Raw genomic sequence first — 26,055 nt, 5'->3', positions numbered from 1 at the left:
TTGTAGAACTAGAGATTCACATCACGGATGTGCAGCTGAGAAAACGGCGTCATGATAGTGTGATGCTATGATACCAAAATGGGCCAAAATCCCTGAGGAATGATTGTTGAATCTATGCCATGAGGAGTTAAGGCTGTTCTGAAGGAACAGACGGTCCAATAAAGTACAAGCAAGGTGCACCTAATAAAGTTCTTACTCAAACATTTAACCCCGTTTCAGAATCACTGTGTTTTCAGCTACAATTATAAAAAGTAAAACATAAAAAGCACAATAACGCACTGACAGTTTACTTCAGTCTCCCTCATTAGTTAAAGAAATTCCCTGAAGAAAACTGCAAAGTCAAGGGTCAAGAGTCAGGAAATGGTGAAAAAGCATGGCAATCATACACAATGTAGAAAATCCTTACATGCTTGCACCCCTCACACAGCCTCCAGATTCTTTGCGTCCAAGGGGACAAATAAAAGCCCAGAGTTAAGGGTCCTTCAATACAGTCACCGGCGAACCTGTGGCCTCTGAGAATGTGGAGCACTGGTATGCAACTCATACAGGCATAGCTGTGCTCTAAATGCTTTATAGCTCATTTTATTGCTGTCTTGTATCCAGGGCACTAGGTCACTGATATACTGTACAGTGGTAGGCATTGTGAAACTCTTGCAGCTTACTTCCAGGCTTTTTTAAAAGGCTGATTAAAGAAAGGATGAAAAATTCACAGATTCATCGTGACTGTGGGGCATCTGATTAGAGCCCTTCCACTAAACACAGTCAGAGTGAACCCATACACAGCCACTTTGTGTGTGTGTTAGTGTGTGTATGCGCATCACAAGCCTGGGCTTTACAGGAAAGTAGTTGCTCACATTACACAATTTGATTATCAGGTCCGTCTGCTTTGAGCCCTTCCTATGAAAACAATCCGAGCACTCGTATAAACCTGGTAACTGTCCAAAACACATGCAATCATAATTACAGTGAAATAGTTGCTCACGTTACTCACAAGTACTGTAAAGTGGTTGCTCGTATTACACGCATGCAGCACAGGTACCAACTTCAAAAACAACAAAAACAGCAACTAAAAAAATTATTAAAACATTTTGAGACCTAATTCAGGGCCAGTGTTAGATATGTAAAACTAAAAGTTAAAGATATAAAGATATAAAGATATAAAGAGGTAGCTACTGGTATTAAAGATACCTAAACTGGTGTGAGTGGGAGCATTGACTGAAAGAAAAAAGTAATATTTTAGGATGATTTTTTTCTCACAACAGTTCCATGTAAAGCACAAAAAGCTTGCAGCCTGGAAATGTCCCGTACACTGACAGAAGACAAATAACAGAACTTGGACTGCATGGCAGGCAAATACAAAAGAATTCTGGGTATTGAAGTTTCAGGTACGTTTTTGTTGGGTGTGTAACTGATGCGCATATTGTGAGTGTAAACAGAGATCCTTTGATAATGTAAGGTGTCAGATTCGCTGGGCTTCCCAGCTGTAGTCGCTGCTGACGTAGTGCCTGCAAAAGATGCCTTATATAGGTATCTGACTAATATCCGACTACTCACTCACTGGAGCTAAATTAGGGTGTCGGTCACATGGTGATGTACAAATACACTATGTGTGATCACCATTGGCTCAGAGAAACAGTTACAAACATACTCTAGAAGAACTCTTGAATTTGGTTATTATAAATGGTTGGTATAAATACAGCTTATTAAGTTTGCTGTATGTTTGTAATGTAATAGGGTTAAGATCACAAAGTCTTGGCTAAAGGTAGATACAAGCTACACAAAACCAAAAAGAAAATCTCATATATAAAATTATAATGTATATATACTGTATACTGAACACTTCCTGCCTGCAGACATGAATAGCACCATCTTTACTGTGCCTCTGATTGGTCAAATAAAGTCGAGATATAATCACTTGCTTCCATAATTAAAACCAATGCAGATTGACTTTGACAGCTTACAAAACATTTAATAAACCAAATTTAGTTAAAATAATGAGGTTTTTCTTGACAGATTTTCTTTGTAAAGATCCATTTTCTTTATCCGAATGTTTTACAACACGAGTCCATCTATGTGATTACAGTCGTCCAGCTAGCAGACCAGAAAGGTGAGTGTAATTCTTTTTTTTTGAGAGTGATTCTATTTTTCCGAGGCATTCCAGTCTGACACGTTAACAAACGTTTTAACCTTCAGGTCAGTCACACTGGAAGAAGTTAAAACGGTGATCTCGCCTCATTTGAACCCTGTCAAAGTGGAATTTTCAAGGACTCGATGCGGTCGGGATCTTCTGCTCCCCCATGTTTTAAATAGGTAAGCATTCCTGTGGCTGATACCCTTTCCTCTTTAACCTGTGTTAAAAACACACCTCATAAAAGAGGGATCATTTGAGTGGAACATATGGCCTTATGTCCACACTATAGTGGGTTCCTCTGAGGTTGGTGGTGGGCTGGATTATTTGGTGCTCATAATTGTTCCTGGAGATTTCTAAGTGCTTAAAGTAGTTCCCTCTAAGAATCAAATTATTTATATAGCGCCAAATCCCAACAACAGTCACCAAAAGGCGGTTTATATTGTAAGGTGAAGACCCAACAATCCCAACAGTCAGACAGACCCATATGAGCAAGCACTTGGTGACAGCAGGAAGGAAAACATCTCTTTTAACAGGAAGAAACTTCTGTCAGAACCAAGCTCATGTAGGGGCAACCATCTGCTGTGACCAGAGACAGCACATGGCTGCAGAAGAGAGCCCGTTTGAGAATAACTAATGATTAAATGGCGAGTGGTGTATAAACTCATACTAAGTGAAAAGAGCTGACAGAGGAAGAAACACTCAGTCCTTCATGGTAAGTCCCCAGTAATCTAGGTCTACTGCAGTATAACTAAGCAAGGGTCACAGATAAGTGAGTCAGGTAAGTGAGAAGAGCTATGCTGTAGCAATGCAAGACATAGCAGGAATTTTGGCATTATTGAACACTGAAAACATTTTAACCACTTATTTTCTTCTGCCAGTTTATTCCTTGACAGCTTTTAAGGTTACAACAATAGGAATTATACTCACAATCTAACCAACTTTACCACTCCGGATCGCAAAGAAGACCTGGACAGTTTGCAGCAGTATATTGATGAATGTTTTGAGCGTGTTGTTATGGGGAAACCAGATAACAAGGCGCCGACTCCCTCCAGCAGCAAAGGAAAGCCGTCCTCGAAATGAAGCCACCTCAAAGACTCACTGGAGCCAGCTTCTCCACAAAACAGTGACATAGTTGACATTTTGGTGTCCATAGGTAAAAAAAAAATAGTTCAGTTTTGACGCACGCCTGTCCCTCCTGGAAATCCTGCATAAAGATTTTCAGGATCTGCATGAGTCCATTGAGTTCAGCTAGCAGCAGTTGGAAACACTCAGTGCTGAAAACGCCACCCTCAAAGAGTCAATGAAAATCCCTCAATGAGGGACCCGACTCTCAGAAGCAAACGAAAAACTCAAGGAAACTGTCATCAAGCTCCAGGCCCGCAGCATGAGGGAGAACTTGGTGCTTTAAGGAATACCAGCGAAGGCAGAAGAAGATCCTTATGAGTCACTTCATCCAGACTCACTTGAAACTCCCAGAGGATGGAATTAAAATCATCTGCTTCCATTGTGTCCATCGTTTGGGAAATCAACAGACCCAGACCTATCATGGCCAAATTTGAATGCTTCCAGATATTTGTCAGAAAAAGGAAATACTACATTTTTAATCATGGCATTTAAAAGGCATAAAAAACCTAAAGCAAGTTATACAAGGCAGACAGTTTATTTCATTTGAATTACTTGTGTACAAATGATAGAATCAGCAACAACACATTTTTTGAATATCAGCAACTTAAATCATGCATACAGGAAAAATTCAGTCACAGTCAACTGAGTATGGAAATATCTACTGGATAACAAAATTATTAAATATCTGCAATACAAAAATGTATAAGCTATTATTTAAAATTGATGAATCATGAAGCTGGGAAGTCTAGTCTGCGCCTTGGGTGCTCCTTGTTGCCCACAGGCTCATTGGGTGGGGTGTCCAGGTGAGGGAGCATCCGTTGCTAGGTGCAGCTTGTCCCAGACCCAGGCCAGTGTTTCTTGTCACTTTGCTGTGTGTGTCTGTTGCACTTGAGTGGATGACTGGTGTTAGGTGGTGTTCCTCCCCACTACTCTCCGCTGGGTGCTGCTACCCCCTCAGTGGAATGCAGGTACTTGTTGGTACTGGGGTGGGTGGCTGGATGTTCTGGCGTGGTTGTTGACCCAATCCTTTGGTGGTCCAGGGTGGCTTTACCTCTTCCGTGTTGGCGGGGGGTGGCTATGCTGGGCACCGGGCAGTTTTTGGGCGCCTGGAGCCCTGGGACCATGATCTTGGCTTTTACCAGGGTGGCAGGCCTATAGCGGGGCTGGCTGCCCATCACCTGGGGTCCTCTGGGACGCCCACCCCTTGGACGTGGGCACCCCATCTAGGGCCTCCCTCCTTCTTCTGCTGAGATGGGTGCACAGGCATCACAGAGAGTAGTGGTCTTAGGTCATTAGTACTCTTGGGAGCTGTGGATGGCCCGGTTTTCCCAGATCCTCCTCCACCTGCCTAGGGGGCGTTATTGTGTCTTCCCAACCTTATTTTCAAGTGTATTTTGTGATAAAGACACACACATACAAACACTCCACACTCTCTCTCACACGCACCACAAGGAGACTGTTGATTTATGTAACATATATATGCATTTTTGAATGTTTGCATTTGAGGTGTTGTAAGTTTGTTTTCTCACAGGTGCACTTGGCAATACATTTTGCTTTTCTTTGCCACCCCCCCCCCCCCCTTTTTTTTTTTTTTTGCCTGTCCTGCCTTAGACATTGTATTAATGTAGACCACATATAATGTAATAACTGAAATAACACAAATAGAAATGAAGAAGTAAACAGATAAACCCTGAACAAGAGGAGGCTATAGAGACTGTATAGAGCTGATTTTGGAAAAGCAAAATGTGTTTGACACAATAGTGCATTCAGATCATAATTCTGATTGCAAAAGCTGCCAAGAGCAGGATTAAAAAAACTGATCACCTGATCCAACCCTAACTATAAGCTTTATCAAAAAAAGAATGTTTTAAGCCCAACCTTAAAAGTAGAGAGGGTATCCGTCTCCTGAGAGTTTCTTGTCTGTTAAGAGAGGACAGTTGTGTGAATACAGCAGCACAAAACAATTGGGCCCAGAGTTGGGATCACTGACAGCAGTGGCTATTATAGCTGATTTAACATATGCAACCTGCAGATTTTTTCCATATTTTTTTTCTTCTTATGTAAATTATCCCAGCTTCTGCTTCATAATACCGTCTGACCTTCTTTCTCAAACCTGCTGAAATGTGGTCTGGCTTTAAAAAAGCAACAATGCAGAAATGGCTCTGCTTCACCACTGGCAGCAACACTCCACTGACAGAAAATATGTAATCAAGAGTCTCTTGGATTTAAATAACTGCTTCTGGAAATATTTTTTATATACTGTATATTGGTGTTTTTGTGAGGTTCAAATGCAAACAAACCTCTCTTCAGCTAACATTTTAAGAATCATTGCTAGGAATAACAAGACAACGTTAGAACCAGAGGTTTCTGCAGTACTTACTTACAGTTAATTAGCTTTTAGATTAAATTAACCATTTTATTTAACGTCTACAGTAAACAAGAACATTTGTGCAGTCAGTCAATGCTACAGTAAAGTTGGTGGAAATAGTGGTTGGAGACAAAATTATTGCCAACTTGTGCAATGGACTTCTGATCTTGTCGCCTCTGATTTGATTTGATTTTATTGATTAGCATTCAAATATCTCAATGAATACAGAACAAAGATCTACCACAAAGCAAGAAAGCATGAGACAAGGCTAATCAAAAGGTATTGGCTGAAGCATTTGCTTATTACGCCAACCCTTTTAACAAAAGATCTTTTTGCATACAAGATCTTTTTGTATACTCTCCCTCTGAAATGGCTACGTCAAAGATGAGGACCAGGTCTGTAACCACTCAGTGAATTCCTGCCTTCAAAGGGACTTTGGTGCATCTTGACAGAGGCAGTTGGCTATCAGTCTGCTATTAGTTTCAGACGGGGTCAAATTGGCAATTAGTTCCAAAACTGCAAATCTGTTGACACCCGCATACACAAAAATTCACATTAACTTTTGACATTGAGATTCCAGCCAGAATCTCATAGATTTGAAGCAGAAATCTGACATTTCTCCATGAACAGTGGTGTAGTTGCTACAGAACAGATACCAGCAAAATAACACAGGCATTTCAATGTTTTACAGGAGTATAAACACAACACATGTTGACAACCAGTTGACCTATTGCCAAGAGATGCAAGTTGCGCTCATTACTGCAGACTGACTCAGACTGAGTCCACTGTGTAAAAAATAGACATTAATTTGCAAACCTTTGTCAGATCTGAGAGAGTCTGCTTCATCTAAAACTGAGGATTGTGGCCCACATTTCCAGACATTTTATCCATAAAAACAATTCAAAGTGTTGCATGTAGCCCCCAAATAGTTGAATAACAGCAGGGGAACACCTACACCTATGATATCCCAAATAGTCAAATAAGCCCTCAGCAAGATAAAGCCATCTAGTTAAAAGCAGTTATTTGCTAAAAAGGTTGATAAATTCATTTGACATATGATTCTCAGGCAAACATCACTTCCTCCTCGTGCTTACCTGTTTTGCAGATGTGAAGTCTCACTAAGCCTTCCAGGTAGCGCCGTAATGGTGCTTGATTAATTAACTCGCTGTTCGTGTGGATAATTTTACAGAGAACTGAGTACGACCCTGTCTCTCTTTCCCCCATCCAGCCCCTTGCCTGGGATGAACTGGGCTCGCAGGCAAATCTAGGAGAGCTAAACAAACCTGGATTCCTGTTGTGCACTGAGCCTGAAACCAGGGGCTAAATGATCATATCATGGGACTTTTATAAGTCAGGATGTTGGACTCATAAGGACTTATTTACTTTAAATGGCCTCAAGCATCCAGAACAGTAGGCTTTATGTGTAAACTGAATATTTTAACACTTCGGTTTGCCAGTGTGACATCCAGGAAACTAAATGCAACACTGCAGGAGCAAAGACAGAGTAGCCACTACATCATACATTACACTTTATACAAGATGCCTGGATAACATGTGATACAGCTGAACTAGTTTGAAGGTAATGAATTATTGTTTATTTTTCCTTTGCAAAAGGAGGATAGATGTGAGTGTGGAAGCAAAGCCTTCAGCCACCAAGTCAGCTATAGAGTAATTAATCCATCTAATCTGGCTGAGGCTGCCAGACCTTCACACTCTGGACCGAGTTTGCCCCAGAGAGGAATGTAGCGATGGATTATCTCAAAACATCAAATAATAAGCCCCCCTTCTGACACCACTGACAGCAAATGAAAAGGCCCTGGATTTTCCATCCCTGTGAAGAATTAAAGATATGAAGAAAACTCTGTGGGGATCTAACTTTGGCGGCAGGTTCATGAATTGACTGGATGGAGGCTGCTATTTAAAGCCTGCAAAAAATTAATAGCTTGATTAATTCCTGGTGACTTGCACCCGACATGTCATCGCTGTTGTGCACATGAAAAGTTGCGGGGTACCAGCGAATTAATTATATCATCACAGGCCATTGCTTCCATTGCAACCTGATTTTTTATTATTTTATTACTCTTTTCTTTGCTGACTTGGCGAGGGGTTTGAATTCCATCGACGACCGTTTCATACGCCTGGACGCAAAGAGACTTAATTGAGGTTAAGCACCTTGGTCAAGGGGTTTGGAGTGCCACACTGCCACACTGGGAAGTTTGTGGAGAGGCCCTTTAAGTCTCTGACCAACCAGAGTACAGGAAAACAGGGCAGAGCGAGGAGGCGTTTGGACAGAAAGCATTTGGGACAATTGCCATGCTGATTTTGTTTGTTAGAGCAAGTTGTTGATCTGACGTGAGATGGTTAAAATCATAGTTGCAGCTATAGTTCCCTTTAGTGCCACATGAGGGAATGTGGCGCAACAACCTAATGCTATAGTCAGGAAAACAGTGGTTGGAGGTCACAACACGACCAAAATTACTGACACTGAATGCAATGAACTTGTATTCTCGTTGTCTTTCAAGTGGTTCTTTCGAAGATGGCAAGGAAAATGGTAATAAGGTAGAGCCAGTCTGCTACTGGTGTGAAATTGAAAGGGTTCAAGTTGATGGTTGCAATCTGTTTGTGATAATATTGCAATTAACTGTGATAAATCAGCAAAAATTGCAATTCTGCTACAATCTGCATAAACAGTAATTCACATTAACTACTTACAGATTTCAGAAATCTGGATGAAAGTAGTTATATCTAAAGTTCAAAACAGAAATCCAGAATTTCCTCCACAAATAGTGATGTAGTTGATGCAGGACAATTTAACTGTAAAATATTATTTTATATAAGATTAAAGTCCGAATGCAACCAGCTGGCAGGCAGTTGAGTTGAGTGCCCTATAGCCAAGACGTGTGAGTTGTGCTTATCAGTGCAGACTGACTCAGACTAATTGCACTGTGTTAGAAATCTGTCTGGGTTTATAAATAAGATGGCAATTATATGACAATGTCTGGCTGGGAGTGCGTTCAGGTCGAGTTGCTTTGTTTGGTGACAGATTGCTTCCTATGTGGATCGTACAATAGAAAGTGTTTGCACAGAGGTGGGGAGGGTGTTGCATGATCAGCCTCTTTGTGATGAGTTGGTTGTTACAACTACTTGTAATAAAGCATATGGTTGCAAACACTGGGCAAGCACAGATTTCTCCTAATCACAGGGATGTCGGTGTCCTACTTTTACTCTAGTGAGACTGAGCCTCCAAAAAAACGTTTGGCCAAAAAACATAAATTATATTACGTTAAACTGCAAATTCTGATTTGTAAATTGGCACACATTTGCATATCTGCCATTGCTAAGATGTATCAAAATGAATGTGTGAAAAGACAGCAGTCCTGCCTGATGACTTATCTGTTTTGGAGTCCAGTACTTTGACCTTTGACCTGCACACATTAACAGATCTACATATACATTTACACATCTTCATTGGCACGATTGACAAAATGAAAAACTAACATGCTAATAAAAAGCTACCTATATTACACAATATTAGACGTGTTTGAAATTTTCCACATTTCTGTGATGGGACATGATTAAGAACAACGCCTAACAGCCTACCTTTAGTTAGAGAAGTCACTCTTAACAGAGCCAATGTTCGTAAACACGTAACAGCATCAGTGTTGTCCTCCTGTCATTGACATCCAGTTGAACCACGGGGATCTTGGCCATTGTTTGATACAGTTCAGGGTGGGTGGGTGGGTTGGACTCAACCCGCATTACTGGTTTCAGTTATTCTTTTTAATTTTCTTGCCAACAACACATCAAAAGGACTTAATGCAAGCCAAAGTTCCACATGGTGATGACAGAAAACCACATGTGCCAAATCCAAGTAGCTGCCTCAGCACTGTGGTAGGATCACAAGAAAGGCTTGTGGTCACCTTTGGCAGGCTTTATAAAATCCATCCAGCTAAATAGGGGCTGCAAATAGCATACACACTTTAACGCAAATTACATCAGTCTATAGTAGCACACAGAGATGAATAAAAGACTTACTGTATAGACTGTCTCGCAACCACGCGGGTGGCCATGCCATTTATGGCAGTGTTTGAACAGAAAAACAATAGCATGTTGTTGCTGTTGTTAACCGACTCCTAGATAGATACAAATAAGCTGAATATTGTGGAAACAGCTATTTCTTTCTTTTTGATGGGAGGGGGGTTGGTGGTGAGGGTTCATTTTTAACATTAACATGCTGAAGTGTGAGACCTCAGTGACATGGATGTTAGACAGATCAGGTGTTAAAACCCCTTTGCATGGCTAAGCTGCTTAACTTTGTTAAAGCACAGAGTTAAAAACAACATGCTAACTAGCATAGCATCAAAATCCCTCAAACCTCCTTTCAAAGATGTTTCTTTGTATCTGCGTCAAACTTCAGGTGCTGATTTTGTATAATTCCATCACATTACTGTTGCTGGGAATCTGACACCTTATAATTGGATATTTTGCTGTGTCATGTGGGCGTGGGGATTGTGGTTGAGCAGCAGACGGAAGCCGTCAACAAACGAAGCGTGAAAAAACTGAGTGCTGGAAGCGTATGTGTAAACCAACCTGCTTTACATGTGGCCACTCCATGAAAGACTTTTTCATGAACACTTTTATTATAAAGCCACATCAGGACATGTGCTCCAAAGTTATAAGACAGAGACGGGGTATGCAAAGCATGCCTTTGTGCTGAGAATGACTCAGCTTTTTTCTTTTCATAAGGCTGTACTGTTTCTTTTACATATCACAAGGAAATGGCAGGGTTATGAATATTGGGTTTAATATCCTTGCTTCACCTGAGATTAAATCAAACAAATTTTCAACACACGTTAAACATCATTTTAAATTATTCTGCATCTAATTTTTTTTATATGATGTACGCAAAGATTTAGAGATATGCCTTAAAACATGACTAAAACTAACACAATATTTAAAATGCTTCAAAATCAGAGTATCATTTATTCCAAGTGAAACTATGTAGTCACACACACAGCACATACAACTGCACATGAGAATAAATGTCTTGCACCTACCGGTTGTAACTTGACACCCGTCTCTCTGTAGTCTTGTCAGGTGCTGAACCGTAAAAAGCAGCCGGAGAGCGACAAAATATACTCAGGGATCAAGTGGGCGGAGCTTCTATCATTCAGGTGCACTAGACCTCTGTTGTTTGTCGTTGTCCTGAGCAATTAATCTGAATAAAGAGCCACAAAACGTAGAAACACCATATGAGTTTTGCAGGCTCCCAGTTCACAGTTAAACTCTCATCCTGTCCTCCGGTACACTGAGGATACTGAGGACATCACAGGTGTAGGTGTAGGAGGTGGTGCAGCAGATGAGAAGCAGTCACTGTGGGGGAAGAAGGCTTGGAACAAATAATCTGCATACGTGACATATGCGTCTGCGTCATGTATGTATGGGAATTGATGTAGTGGTTTTAGGGTGTGCCAAGACTTGGAGGTTTTCATCGGCTTCTTATGTGTCAAGGTGTGGCAATATGTCAGCAATTAAATGTAATGAATCCCTTTGAAACTAGGCATTGACACTCATTCTTCAGTCAGTGGAAGGGTCTTTTGTATTGCTAAGGAACATCATTTATATTTTCAAACAGGGTTGTGTAATGGCATTTTGCCTGTAGCATTTTGTAGTTAACTTTCACTGCACGGTATTTCCACGTCCTTGAAATCTTAAATGCAAATTTACGCTTTTGGACCTTTAGATTGCTACTTAATTTGAGCTATGTGATTATGATTTGATAGATTTATAGTAAAATATGAGACTGCACTGGCTAGTTAGCTGTATTTTTTGTGACCTTAAGATTTTTCGCTGGTGTGTATACAGTATGTGACGTATAGATCTTCGTCTTGTATGTGTTGGATTCGATGTTCTGGAAAAACAGTGTGCCACTGTTTTTTCAGGCTTTAAGATTTTCGTGAGTTTTTCATGTGCAAAGGGGAGACGATATGTCAGAAAGCATGTTTAACCCTCTCAGGCTCAAATTAAGTTTTTGTTGCTAATGCACAAAAGAATACCTGCAGTGGTACTTCTGAGAAAAAAAACCCTCATAAAATATGTATGTGGGATAATCAGGTTGTTAGTTTTTACTTGTTGCAAATCTGCAAGCCTGCCTTGAGATGGTTAATACCCTTAAAGCCTTTTGAAATTGCACAATGATATTCATTGCGCAATTTCAGTTGAAGAGGCTTTTGTATTCTTAAGTTTTTTTTTTTTTTTTTTTTTAAAATGGGTTTCCCTAACGATATTTTTCCTGTGGCATTTTGTAGCTAAAAATGGCCTTAATCCCTTCTGTTTGACACATTCTCCCTTCCTTGAAATCCTAAGTGATTTGATAGATTTATATTAATAAATGAGACTGCAGTATGCTTTGTGAGTTATGATTTTGAGTTGATCTGTATACGTGACCTATACATCTGTGTCTTGTGTAGACTTGCTGCAGTGGATTTGGGTGCGGCATTACTTTCTAAGCCTTTTAGAGATTTTCATGAGCTTTGCCTGTGTGAAGATATAGCTATATGTCAGCAAGTACATTTATTTCCATTAATTCCTTTTGAAACTACACATGTTCATTCTTCAGTCAGTGGAAGGGTCTTTTGTATTGCTAAGTAATGCCATTAATTTTTATAATACAGGGTTGCGTAATGACATTTTGGCCATAATTCCTTCTGTTTGTCACATTTTCTGAACATGTTCAACCTCCTTTAAATCCTACATGCCATGTTTAGGCTTTTGGATCATCAGAGTTACTTAATATAAGATGAATCAGATATTTGGTGATAATTTGACAGGTTTACATTAAAAATGAGACTCCAGGAGTTAGTTAGCTTTCTGTTTGATGATTTTATGATTTTTAGCTAACTTTTCAAATTAAGGATAAATAAGTGTACCTGTTCAGTGTTATTTCTCAGCAGTGAACTTTTTAAATGAAAAGAACATTATTCCTACCACAAATGAGCAAAATTAAAAACCTAGGGTCAAAACTTGCTTAATTCAGATTGGTCTGTATTTTAAAACCTGGAGGTAAAGTGGCTTAACTTTGTCTCTATAGGGTTAGGGTCCTAGGACTGCGGTCTCCTGGACAAAGATCCTGGAATCTGCTGGAGCCACTCTCCCAGTTTGGACGTTACTGCCCTGAGAGCTGTTACCACTGTTGCTTTCAGTTTCCACATCTTCCCATCTCTTCTCTAGCTCGTCTTTCATCCCTTGGTATTTCTTCTCATGTCACCATTTCCAGATGTTGCTGTCACTCGGTATAGCTACATTTATCATTACGATCGTCTTCCTCTACTTGTCCACCACCACTATATCTAGCTATCACCAGTTTGTCCATCTGTATCTGGAAATCCCAAGAGAGTTTGGTCATTGTCAACCACCTTTAGGGTGTTTCAACATGCCAACTTAGCACAGTCTCAGCCACAGAGGATGACTTTTTTTCCTTTGAAAGTGAGATGACTGACACTTCTGCTACTGGTAAAAGTCAAGTCATAGATTATTTCAAATCAGGATCACATGGAAAGGACTCTCTGAATAGATATGAACTGATAAATTTTTTTTCACTAAGATACAGTGCAGCCACGCTTTCCAGTGCCTCGGTGGAGAGACTGTTTAGCCTTGGGAAGCTTGTCTTCTCTCCAAAGTGGAAGAGGCTCTCTGATGAGAAGTTTGAGAAGCTCATTGTTTTGAGATCCAACCATTGGTTTAATGGCTTGGATGAATAGATGTAAAGGGTTGGGGATGTTACAAATAAGAATTCTTTATATTTTAAAAAAACAGGACATTAAAACAGATCACTTTAACAGACATCTACTATGAGAACAACACTTGTGTGACTTGTGATGGACTGCCAATGGCAAACGACAGCCATGAAGTTTACATTTGTATTACCTGTTTACATTTTTATACCTTGGTTTTGTTATACAGTGCACGTACTTTCTCAGTATTACATTGAAATCACTTCAGCTATTTTACTTTTGTGTGGAAGAAAATCCTTGTTCAGCCACAGTTGTCTGAAGCTGTGACAGTTTACATTGCTTAAAAGCATAATTTAATTTAACAATCATCGATAGCCAGTTGCATCCTGTTGATGTGCAATAATATCAAATGTTCTAAAACAACATGTTTTATTGTATTATTTATTACAAATAGAAAATTAATCTACAATTATTAAAATTGATCTGATTGGTGTTTTATTTCACATTATCACAGAGCAACATTTGAATATTTAATAGTTTCCTGTTAGTTCCTTCTGTGGCCATTTACTTCAGTTATATATTCAGTATGTTCAAGTATGTTTAGTAATTTATATTTTAGTATTTTAGCAAGTTCCATTAAGAGGAGATCCAAGTTCTTTTAAACATTTTTAAAGTAACACAATAGTTACTTTTCATGGTAATTGTTACTTTTATAATATTGTAACTCAGTTGCTTGAAGAAATAACTATAACTGATTACTTGCCCAACACTGATCAGGTTGGTACACAGCTGACAGCTCTATTTGACAGCTGTTAGAAATCATATTATGGCAAGAACCAATCAGCTAAGTAAAGAGAAACGACAGACCATCAATATTTTAAGAACTGAAGCTCAGTCAGTCCAGAAAATAGCTGAAACTCTAAATGTGTCCCCAAGTGCAGTTGCTACGAGGAAACTGGATCACATGAGGACTCTCAGAAAAGGAAGACCAAGAGTCACCTCTGCCGCTGAGGATAAATTCATCTGAGTCAACAGCCTCAGAACTCGCAAGTTAGCAGCACCTCAGATTAGAGCCCAGACACATCTCTACATCAACTGTTCAAAGGACACTGTGTGAATCAGGCCTCTATGGTCAAACAGCTGCTAAGAAAAAACTACTAAGGAAAAGGATTTGTTTGGGCCAAGAAACACAAGGAATGGACATTAGACCAGGTTCTAACTACAGGTTCAAGTAATGCATATTGTAGAGGGAAGTTTCAGCCTTGGCAGAGGAAAGCAATCACAAACTGCTCTGGTTTAATGTTATTCTGAATGAGTATTCTTTCTTATTTTGCATGCCATTGCTTTTCATCTTTTCTCAAACGACTTGTCACCATGACTAGACACTTTTTCAGCTTGTCACTCACTAGCTCGGAGACAAAATTAAATCACTGATGAAACTGTATTGTTCTGCATCACAACACAAGCTGTGCCAGGAACCACGGCTAAGAGCTGTTATGAGGAAGAGGTGATGAATTGTCAGGTATGTCCTGCTCTGCCTGCTGTGTGGGACGCAAAATAGGACCCAACTGCAGGACTGAGAGACAAGGGACTAACTAAAGGAGGCAGCTTTACTGCTGTTACTTAAAAAACTCCCTGAAACTAGCTTCAACTCCATTCTCTCTCACTGAGTCTGTGTAAGATGATTTTCAAAAAGAAAACTGAAAAGAGAAAGAGGATATCAAAAAGCAATACAGTAATGAGCGGAAATACTAATAAATATAACGCTAAATAGCTAAAAGCTACTAGTCAAGCCTTAACAATGGAGGAGAAACACTTGAATCATGTGATGTCCGCGAGCATCATATTATTTCTTTCCTTTCCTTTGAAATTCAGCTTTAATTAATATCCCACTCTCCTGGCTGACATGTGGCCAAGTCGAGGGCACGTGGCCAGGAGTCAGATAATCTCACCTCGTTAGTAGTTGGGGACTACAGCTATCTTGATGTTGAGCATTGTTTCTGAAATAAAGGTGGTTTCAGATATATATAAGGTAATGTTTCACCTACTGTTGTACTCAGATTACATATAAGGTAGAAAAAAATTATTTTGACTGCTTCCTTGTCATAAGGAGTCACCACAACTTGTACGTCCACATGTTTGATTTGGCAGAGTTTTACCTTGATGCCCTTCCTGATGCAAAACCACAGGGGATTTGTATCCAGCTGGAATTAAATTAAAGACCTTTCACTTGCCAACTGAATGTGTTAACCACTACACTATGTAGCAACAGTTGCATATAACCTGTTACTGACAAATGCTGATTAGAGGGGCCCCTGTGAATTGTCACTAGGCAAAGTTGGACACCATATGATCTCTAATAGATATCTACAGTATATCTTGTCTGTATCCAGTCTAGGTTTTCCAAAGTATTGTTTTTATGTAGTTTATAATTTCTAACTTTCATATTTATAAGTACATTTCTGTAAAAGTTTCAGCCTTGGCAGAGAACTGCAGTCAAAGGCTGCTCTTGTTTAATGTTGCAGTCAAACGACTTGTCTCTGTGACGAGTCACTTTTTTTAGCTCTTCGCTCACTATCTCTGAGACAATATTAACTTACTGTCAAAACGTTGCATTGTTTCCTCCCCACCTATAATAAAAACAGTCCTGCCAGCAGCCACAGCTAAGAGCTGTTATGAGGAAGAGGTGATGCATGGTATATCTTTGTGTCTCTCACTTGCTGTTGTTGTGGTGTGTTTTGTGGTGTAAGCTGGTTGAGATCAGATCATGATATGTAAAGGAGTAAAATGTTGGTTATGACCAGGCCCATAGCAAAGACTCTCAAATAACAGACTACAGTGCAAATTTTTTTTTTTTTGTGTGTGTGTGTGTATTTTGGATTTAGAAGCCAACTAGAGATGAATGAAAGATGTTCTTATGCCAGGTGAGGCAACAGGCAGGGATGAGTCAGAAATACAAAAAAACCAAAAACACCAGAATGCTCAGGCAAACATAGAGGCCATGAACAGGAAATAGTCAGAGGTGAAGAATCCTAATGACCACATGGAATTACTGGACTACTCAACAAGTCAGTGATAAATAGACAATCTGGGGACTACAGGGGAAACGACACAGAGTAAATATACTGAGGTGAGTAAGTGGCTGATTAAACAAAGATTGGGAAAAAGCAGAAGTAGAACCAGCCCACGTGGCTTGTCACACTCCTCATAAAATAAACACTAACTCCTTCACACTACAGTTTATAGTGGTTAACACACTTACCCTACACGTGACAGATCCCCCGGTCTGAAACTGTGAGGTCTCAGGGATCATGAGCTAGTGCCAGGCCCAAGCCCTGAGGAATGGCAGCTTTACGTCAGGAAGGCCACCTGGTGTAAACATGGTACTGTTAGTTCACAGCACAGTTCATCTGATCGACGGTTTGTTGCATGTCGCGCATTATAATTAAAACCGCAAAAGCGTAGCACCAGATTAGCTCACTGGGATGAGTGGGCGGCCGGCCCGGGTTCAAATCTTACCCCACGAATCTGCAAAAACCCCTGCACAATCATTGAATGTATCCCGAATAAATTGTAATAAAACAAATGTCAAAGTTAAGTATATAGAAATTCTTCATTCCACAAAAAAAAAAGATATTTATTCCACTTCTTTAGCCTCTGTTCTAGGTCAGTTGGCCAAGTCAAGCCCGGCATGTCTCCAAACCGGTACATCATGTTAATATGCTGTTGTCTGGCATGCACAGAGGAAACCTGTCATTTTAGGGACCTCAAAACAAATATGTCATGACTAATTCCAATAGCACGTCAACAGTAGCTAGGACAAAATACTGTTCCAAAGAACTGACAGAAATAGTAAATAAGTAAAACTTCATTTATATAACACCTTTCTAGATAAAAGATCACAAAGTGCTTCACACAAGGATAACAAAGTATAAAACAAAGCAGACAACAGTTAATAAAATGCAATTCTAAAATGATGTTTTTAGTTGTTTTTTTAAAAGAAGCTACTGAGTCCAGAGATCTTAAGCTCAGTGGGAGAAAGTTTCACAGTGTGGGAGCCACAGTGGCAAAAGCTCTGTCTCCCTTAGTTCTCAGCCTTGTATGATGAATGACAAGTAGACCCTGATTACATGACCTAAGAGACTGCTGGGGACAAGAAGTTCAATGATGTAGGCAGGTGCTTGTCCATGAAGAGCTCTACAAGTCAGTACGAGAATCTTGAAAGGACTGAATTCAATGGGGAGCCAGTGCAGCTGTATTAGCAACGGTGTCACATGTGAATACTTAGATGCTTTAGTCAGAAGTCTTGCTGCAGCGAATAATATGTTAAAAGTGAAAACAGAAATGATACACAAAGGAAGCCAGGCAGAGGCGACAAACAACAATTCAAACTCTCTCTGTGAGGACTTCCGCATTAGATTGGATGGATGCTCCTGTCGTTTATTAGCACGTCATCCCAAACTGTTGTGGCATGTTCATCTCCCTCCTACAGCCTGCTAATCTCAGTGCTCACAGGCTGTCTGTGCTTCTGTAAACACAGATGTGTTACGCAACTGTGTGTCTCCGGCTTCGTGTGTAACTCAATCATGGATTGGTCGTTGTATAACACCGCTGATATCCATTTTTATGTGTCGAGCAGTTGAAGTTGTGATTACGGTGGCCCTGAGAGGCCAAAAGCGCTGCAAAAAGAAAAACACTTGCAAAAACAAAAAGCGCTGCAAAAAGAAAAACACTTGCAAAAACAAAAAGCGCTGCAAAAAGAAAAACACTTGCAAAAACAAAAAGCGCTGCAAAAAGAAAAACACTTGCAAAAACAAAAAGCGCTGCAAAAAGAAAAACACTTGCAAAAAGAAAAACACTTGCAAAAACAAAAAGCGCTGCAAAAACAAAAACACTTGCAAAAAGAAAAGCGCTGCAAAAAGAAAAGCGCTGCAAAAGCACACACAACACAACGGAAATAGGAAAAAACACAACGGAAATGTTTCTGGGGAGACAATAACCGGACGGACCAGTTGACCAAAACATGCTAACAAGTGCACTGGGACTGGGAGACACTTCAACGAAGTGGAAGCAGAGCGGCCAAAGAGTAAACTTCCAAAAGTAAGTTCTGAATATTATGTCACTTATTTATGTGCAAATGTTTAATAACGAGGAACATTAAAACATTACTGTTGGCCACATGCCGGCAAAGTTATGTGACATTAGCGATGTTTGTACTTTCAGCGTTTACTTTGTTTTAAAGTCTTTACTTTATACGCCGTTAGATAGTCGACCTTAATCTTACAGAGAATGTGATAATTTTGTGGATAATTAAAGTCAGTCATATATCCACAAACACAACAGGCTGAAAGTCAGTGATGCTGCTCGGTTTGCAGTCCTGAATATCACGGCACAAGCAGGATTCACTGCACTGTTAATGTTAATTATGTCATATTGCTGCCTCTGTTCGGTGGTGTTGAGCCAAACGGACTTTAACGTGTGTTTGAACGAGCTGACGGTTCACTCATTGTAGCGACTTCCACAGTCGCTAGAGCCCGGGGATGGAGCCCGCCTATTTGCCTGACGCGCTGTCAACTTTAGCAATAATGCGAGAGGTGGAATTGTTTGCTTGTTTATTAAAGTGTTTACAGAGTAATGTCATCTCAAGATTTGGACTCTTACAACGTCACAGGCTCTAATGTAACAAGACGAAACATGTTGTGCAGCGGTCAACAAAAACTACGGCTACCCAGCCCTCCTCTCTGTCAAAATCAAAACCAGTGAATGACAGACTGACAACGCCCTCTTAATGTCGCCGCTAGCACCCACGTGACTCCCATTACACATCACCATAGCAACCAAACAAATGAAAACCCAGTGATCATCAAAAAATTCAATACATTTAATTATGGTTCCTACACTCATTAAGCTGAAAGAAAGATGCTTTAATCACAGCAGTCACACATGTGTCCACTGTACCAGCTGGGAACTCTTCTTGTTCAGCACTCGTAATAACACTAAATCCTCCTGTTTGTAGCAGTGTATACACCTGAGACTGTCACCTGTCTGTCTGTCCTGCACTCTGTCTCTGTTTCTTTCTCTCTGATTGTGGAATAAAAGTATGAACATGTGTTTATAAGTTACACTTGTGTTTGAATCCTGCAGCTTATCACACATTTGATTTCCATGTGTGACGACTGCAAGTGTCCAGAGTGAGGACAGACTGAGGGACCCACTGCTGCACATCATCTGTGAGGCTTTGCACCCCCAATGATCCACCAGGAGAAACTCAGCAGTGTGTGAGGAAGAGGAGGAGGAAGAGCCAGCAGCAGCTGACAGATGGAGAGAATAGACAGACTGTTCCCTGTTTGTGAAGGACTGCTAGGAAAGTTTACCATAACTAACTGTCTGTCCTGAATCAGTCTTATTAGGTAATGTTCAAATAATGTTATCATCCAGTGTTTTCAGTGTGGGAGAAAGTACTCAGGGCCTTCAAGTTACACACTATGAAAGGCAGCAACAAGTTTAATATTCAGAAACCTAAAGTATGTATCAGCAGCTGAATGGAGCTAAAAATAATTGTTTGTTTCAGTTCTATGAAGCTTTGAGTATTTTGGATCAGTAGCACTGCTGTGTTTGTTGCATCATATCGCTGTAATTGTTTATATGCTTTATATATTCTGAGGTAAGTTGATCTATAGTGTTACATCATATTCTATAAGGATGTTATGTGTTTGTAGACTTTCTGCCCAGTTTGACCCATTTAGCAGAAGTCAGCCTGTTTAAGGCTCTGATATCTATTCTGTATGACTTAAAGCAGTTATGACATGGTCTGATTTTCTCACCCAATAAAGGAATATTCAATATATCAGTCTACTCTTCATTCTATCACAAACAGTTATCACAGCTCGTACATTTGCTTCTTCCACACATATATGTAAGCATTGAGCCAAATTTAGTAATAATGCCAACATATTAAAAGAACAATATTCGTCTCTTATATATAATACATCTATATATACACTGTCACAGATACTTGAGTGTCTTTAAGGGAAGATTTAAGGTGATAGGAAATATAAATAAATGCAACTTGAATCTTTACTGAAGCTCAGTGTTTGACACAGAGTTCACTCACATGTGCTGTACCAGTGTACCTGCACATGTGATGTGACAATAGAAGTGATTTGATTTGAGAGTTCAAACTCACTGCTGTAATAACTAATAATGATTAATATAATAACTATAATATTGGCCATCTCATATTTACACTGACTTTAGTCTCATGAACAACATTAGCTAATTGTTATTTACTAGCTAATCTTATATGACTGTTCAGTACAGATATGAAGCCCAACAATCATGTTTTACAGTCCTGTGGTCTCAGCCTCAGATACTTATTAAATCACACAAAGCTCGTGTAGAAACAAACAAACGAACAAAATATGTTCTCCTTCATTTCTGTCAACCACACGTTTCCCGCTATCATGGTTGCTAGGCAACCTGGGCAGCGCGACGGAGGCTAGACCGTCCCATTTCACAAGCCTCACACTTCCGGCCTTAGCGGTCTTTGAGTACGCGGCCCTTGAGGACCGTTGAGGCTGCGTACTTTAAGGCTGCAGACCCTGAATTGGGATACAGCAATTCAGGGACTGTTTCCCAATTCAGGGTCTGAAATGGGACGGTCTAGCCTCCGTCGCGCTGCCCAGGTTGCCTAGCAACCATGATAGCGGGAAACGTGTGGTTGACAGAAATGAAGGAGAACATATTTTGTTCGTTTGTTTGTTTCTACATGAGCTTTGTGTGATTTAATAAGTATCTGAGGCTGAGACCACAGGACTGTAAAACATGATTGTTGGGTTTCATATCTGTACTGAACAGTCATATAAGATTAGCTAGTAAATAACAAATAGTTAATGTTGTTCATGAGACTAAAGTCAGTGTAAATATGAGATGGCCAATATTATAGTTATTATATTAATCATTATCAGTTATTACAGCAGTGAGCTTGAACTCTCAAATCAAATCACTTCTATTGTCACATCACATGTGCAGGTACACTGGTACAGCACATGTGAGTGAACTCTGTGTCAAACACTGAGCTTCAGTAAAGATTCAAGTTGCATTTATTTATATTTCCTATCACCTTAAATCTTCCCTTAAAGACACTCAAGTATCTGTGACAGTGTATATATAGATGTATTATATATAAGAGACGAATATTGTTCTTTTAATATGTTGGCATTATTACTAAATTTGGCTCAATGCTTACATATATGTGTGGAAGAAGCAAATGTACGAGCTGTGATAACTGTTTCTGATAGAATGAAGAGTAGACTGATATATTGAATATTCCTTTATTGGGTGAGAAAATCAGACCATGTCATAACTGCTTTAAGTCATACAGAATAGATATCAGAGCCTTAAAAAGGCTGACTTCTGCTAAATGGGTCAAACTGGGCAGAAAGTCTACAAACACATAACATCCTTATAGAATATGATGTAACACTATAGATCAACTTACCTCAGAATATATAAAGCATATAAACAATTACAGCGATATGATGCAACAAACACAGCAGTGCTACTGATCCAAAATACTCAAAGCTTCATAGAACTCAAACAAACAATTATTTTTAGCTCCATTCAGCTGCTGATACATACTTTAGGTTTCTGAATATTAAACTTGTTGCTGCCTTTCATAGTGTGTAAATTGAAGGCCCTGAGTACTTTCTCCCACACTGAAAACACTGGATGATAACATTATTTGAACATTACCTAATAAGACTGATTCAGGACAGACAGTTAGTTATGGTAAACTTTCCTAGCAGTCCTTCACAAACAGGGAACAGTCTGTCTATTCTCTCCATCTGTCAGCTACTGCTGGCTCTTCCTCCTCCTCTTCCTCACACACTGCTGAGTTTCTCCTGGTGGATCATTGGGGGTGCAAAGCCTCACAGATGATGTGCAGCAGTGGGTCCCTCAGTCTGTCCTCACTCTGGACACTTGCAGTCGTCACACATGGAAATCAAATGTGTGATAAGCTGCAGGATTCAAACACAAGTGTAACTTATAAACACATGTTCATACTTTTATTCCACAATCAGAGAGAAAGAAACAGAGACAGAGTGCAGGACAGACACACAGGTGACAGTCTCAGGTGTACACACTGCTACAAACAGGAGGATTTAGTGTTATTACGAGTGGTGAACAAGAAGAGTTCCCAGCTGGTACAGTGGACACATGTGTGACTGCTGTGATTAAAGCATCTTTCTTTCAGCTTAATGAGTGTAGGAACCATAATTAAATGTATTGAATTTTTTGATGATCACTGGGTTTTCATTTGTTTGGTTGCTATGGTGATGTGTAATGGGAGTCACGTGGGTGCTAGCGGCGACATTAAGAGGGCGTTGTCAGTCTGTCATTCACTGGTTTTGATTTTGACAGAGAGGAGGGCTGGGTAGCCGTAGTTTTTGTTGACCGCTGCACAACATGTTTCGTCTTGTTACATTAGAGCCTGTGACGTTGTAAGAGTCCAAATCTTGAGATGACATTACTCTGTAAACACTTTAATAAACAAGCAAACAATTCCACCTCTCGCATTATTGCTAAAGTTGACAGCGCGTCAGGCAAATAGGCGGGCTCCATCCCCGGGCTCTAGCGACTGTGGAAGTCGCTACAATGAGTGAACCGTCAGCTCGTTCAAACACACGTTAAAGTCCGTTTGGCTCAACACCACCGAACAGAGGCAGCAATATGACATAATTAACATTAACAGTGCAGTGAATCCTGCTTGTGCCGTGATATTCAGGACTGCAAACCGAGCAGCATCACTGACTTTCAGCCTGTTGTGTTTGTGGATATATGACTGACTTTAATTATCCACAAAATTATCACATTCTCTGTAAGATTAAGGTCGACTATCTAACGGCGTATAAAGTAAAGACTTTAAAACAAAGTAAACGCTGAAAGTACAAACATCGCTAATGTCACATAACTTTGCCGGCATGTGGCCAACAGTAATGTTTTAATGTTCCTCGTTATTAAACATTTGCACATAAATAAGTGACATAATATTCAGAACTTACTTTTGGAAGTTTACTCTTTGGCCGCTCTGCTTCCACTTCGTTGAAGTGTCTCCCAGTCCCAGTGCACTTGTTAGCATGTTTTGGTCAACTGGTCCGTCCGGTTATTGTCTCCCCAGAAACATTTCCGTTGTGTTTTTTCCTATTTCCATTGTGTTGTGTGTGCTTTTGCAGCGCTTTTCTTTTTGCAGCGCTTTTCTTTTTGCAAGTGTTTTTCTTTTTGCAGCGCTTTTTGTTTTTGCAAGTGTTTTTGTTTTTGCAGCGCTTTTTGTTTTTGCAAGTGTTTTTCTTTTTGCAAGTGTTTTTCTTTTTGCAGCGCTTTTTGTTTTTGCAAGTGTTTTTCTTTTTGCAGCGCTTTTTGTTTTTGCAAGTGTTTTTCTTTTTGCAGCGCTTTTGGCCTCTCAGGGCCACCGTATGTGATTCTTAATTGGTGCTTTGTTGACAGAACACTCTGTCATCCACCCTTGCTTGCCTGACAACCCTTTCTCTGGAATGTGGAAACATTATGCACATGTGTACACATGTCATATGTGATTATAAAACCACGATAAGGCCTCTGTTTCACTTCTGTGATTTTCTAGAAGAGCAAGAAGGACAAAAATGCTGATTGATGGACAGTCTGTCTTTTTACTAGCCTCATCAAAACAAGCCCAACAGAGTCTAATAAAAACTCCCCATTGTGATCTTTCTCTCTCCTTCCTTCTCGGCTTCTGCCTATTGCTTCTATTCCATTCTATTGCTTCTTCAAGTTAGGTTTTCCAGTCCCTATAAGTTTATGCTATGATTCAAAAGCTTGTAGAACCACATAACAACAAAAAACATGAGGCAGTTGTTTCCTGTATGACTTTATCAGTCTCTCACATAACTGCGGAGGAATTTTGGCCCAATCTTCTCTACAACATTGCATCATTTAATTGAGGTTTGTGGACATTTTTATATGCGCAGCTCTTTTAAGGTCCTGCCACAACATTTCAACCAGATTGAAACTTCGACTTTGACTGGACCATTGCGACATTTTGTTCCCTTTTGTTCCAGTCATACTGTTGTAGATCTGTTGCTGTGCTTAGGATCATTGTCCTGTTGCATGAGCCAGTTTGGTCCAAGCTTTAGCTGTTAGACAGATTGCATTTCACTTTAGGAAACATTGGTATACAGAGGTGTTCATGGTCCACTTAGTGCCTGCAAGATGCCCAGGTTCCTGCGGCTGTAAAACAAGCCCAAATCATCACCCCTCCACCACCATGCGTAGCGGCTGGAATGTGTTGTTTGTGGCAATAGCATTTGTTAGTTTTTTGTTAAAAATGGTGCTGTGCATTATGAAAAAACATCACCACTTTGTTCTGGTCTGTCCAAAGGACATTGTTCAAGAATTCTTGTGGTTTGTGGTCACTATCTCTACTTTTAAGATTAGGCTTAAAACTTTCCTTTTTGCTAAAGCATATAGTTAGGGCTGGACCAGGTGACCCTGAATCCTCCCTTAGTTATGCTGCAATAGATGTAGGCTGCCGGGGGATTCCCATGATGCATTGAGTTTTTCCTTTCCAGTCACCCTTCTCGCTCACTATGTATTAACAGACCTCTCTGTATTGAATCATATCTGTTATTAACCTCTGTCTCTCTTCCACAGCATGTCTTTTATCCTGTCTTCCTTCTCTCACCCCAACCGGTCGCAGCAGATGGCCGCCCCTCCCTGAGCCTGGTTCTGCCGGAGGTTTCTTCCTGTTAAAAGGGAGTTTTTCCTTCCCACTGTTGCCAAAGTGCTTGCTCATAGGGGGTCATATGATTGTTGGGTTTTTCTCTGTATCTATGAAGCGCCTTGAGGCGACTTTTGTTGTGATTTGGCGCTATATAAATAAAATTGAATTGAATTGAATTGAATTGAAAAGTTTGTTCAGGTGCAACTTTGTAAACTCAAGTCATGCGGCCATGTTCCTTTTATAGAGAAGAGGCTTTCTCCTGTCAAACCTTCTACACAAACTATAGTTGTTCAGCCTTTTTCTAATAGTGCTTTCAAGAACTTTAACACTTAACACGCTAACTGAAGCCTGTAGAGCGTAAAGTGTAAAAAACACTTTTTTCATAGAGGTATTCACACTTTGTGACGATTATTAAGTAAGCTAATGGGACCCACTCTTCCAGATAACTGGTTTTACACAAAAAACTGCTTGAAAAGCCAGTTTTGATCTCAGCCAATATCCAGCCACATTTTCTACTCAGAATGTGAAAAAGGATTAAATAAGGTAAGGTATATACAATATACCAGTAGTTCCCAAACTTTTTTTTGCTAGGTCCCCCTTTGTTTTACAAGCTACTAACTCTTTTACGCTACGTCCGCACCTGCACGGGTATTTTTGAACACGCAGCTGTTTCGTCCACATGTAAAGACGTTTCGAATCACCGAAAACTGAGATTTTTTAAACTCCTTTTTTTTCGTTTACGTGTGGACGAGGAATACAGAGTTCATCATGCAACGTCAAAGGTATGTGCCTTTTTTCACGTCACGCTGTGCGCCACGTTATTGTTTACATGAGATGAATTGCAGAATGGCAGATAGAGACAAAATACTGTTAAACTTACCATCTTCAGGTTTTACATGCTTACATACACACGCAGTTACTGTCCCTCCATTTAGAAAGG

General features: G+C 40.0%; 1 protein-coding gene across 4 annotated transcripts in view; it reads right to left on the bottom strand.

Annotated features, from left to right (window-relative positions):
• LOC146492097 (sodium- and chloride-dependent GABA transporter 2-like) overlaps window positions 1–16,773 on the bottom strand; it is a 40,674-nt gene extending 23,901 nt beyond the window's left edge. The window contains exons 1-2 of one of the 4 annotated variants that reach the window (XM_085150732.1): window positions 16,620–16,773; window positions 10,682–10,842 (exon numbers count right to left, since the gene is read on the bottom strand). The gene's annotated coding sequence lies outside the window, so the exon portion shown is untranslated. Of the gene's footprint in view, window positions 1–406; window positions 4,825–6,718; window positions 8,361–10,681; window positions 11,196–16,619 lie in introns of those variants that run through there. The other 3 variants (XM_085150736.1, XM_085150734.1, XM_085150739.1) reach the window with 3 other exon arrangements.
• Window positions 16,774–26,055: the final 9,282 nt, after the last annotated feature.

Source organism: Neolamprologus multifasciatus, chromosome 23, assembly GCF_963576455.1.
Source record: "Neolamprologus multifasciatus chromosome 23, fNeoMul1.2, whole genome shotgun sequence".
NCBI lineage: Eukaryota > Metazoa > Chordata > Actinopteri > Cichliformes > Cichlidae > Neolamprologus > Neolamprologus multifasciatus.
This window is presented reverse-complemented; position numbering and strand designations above follow the sequence as displayed.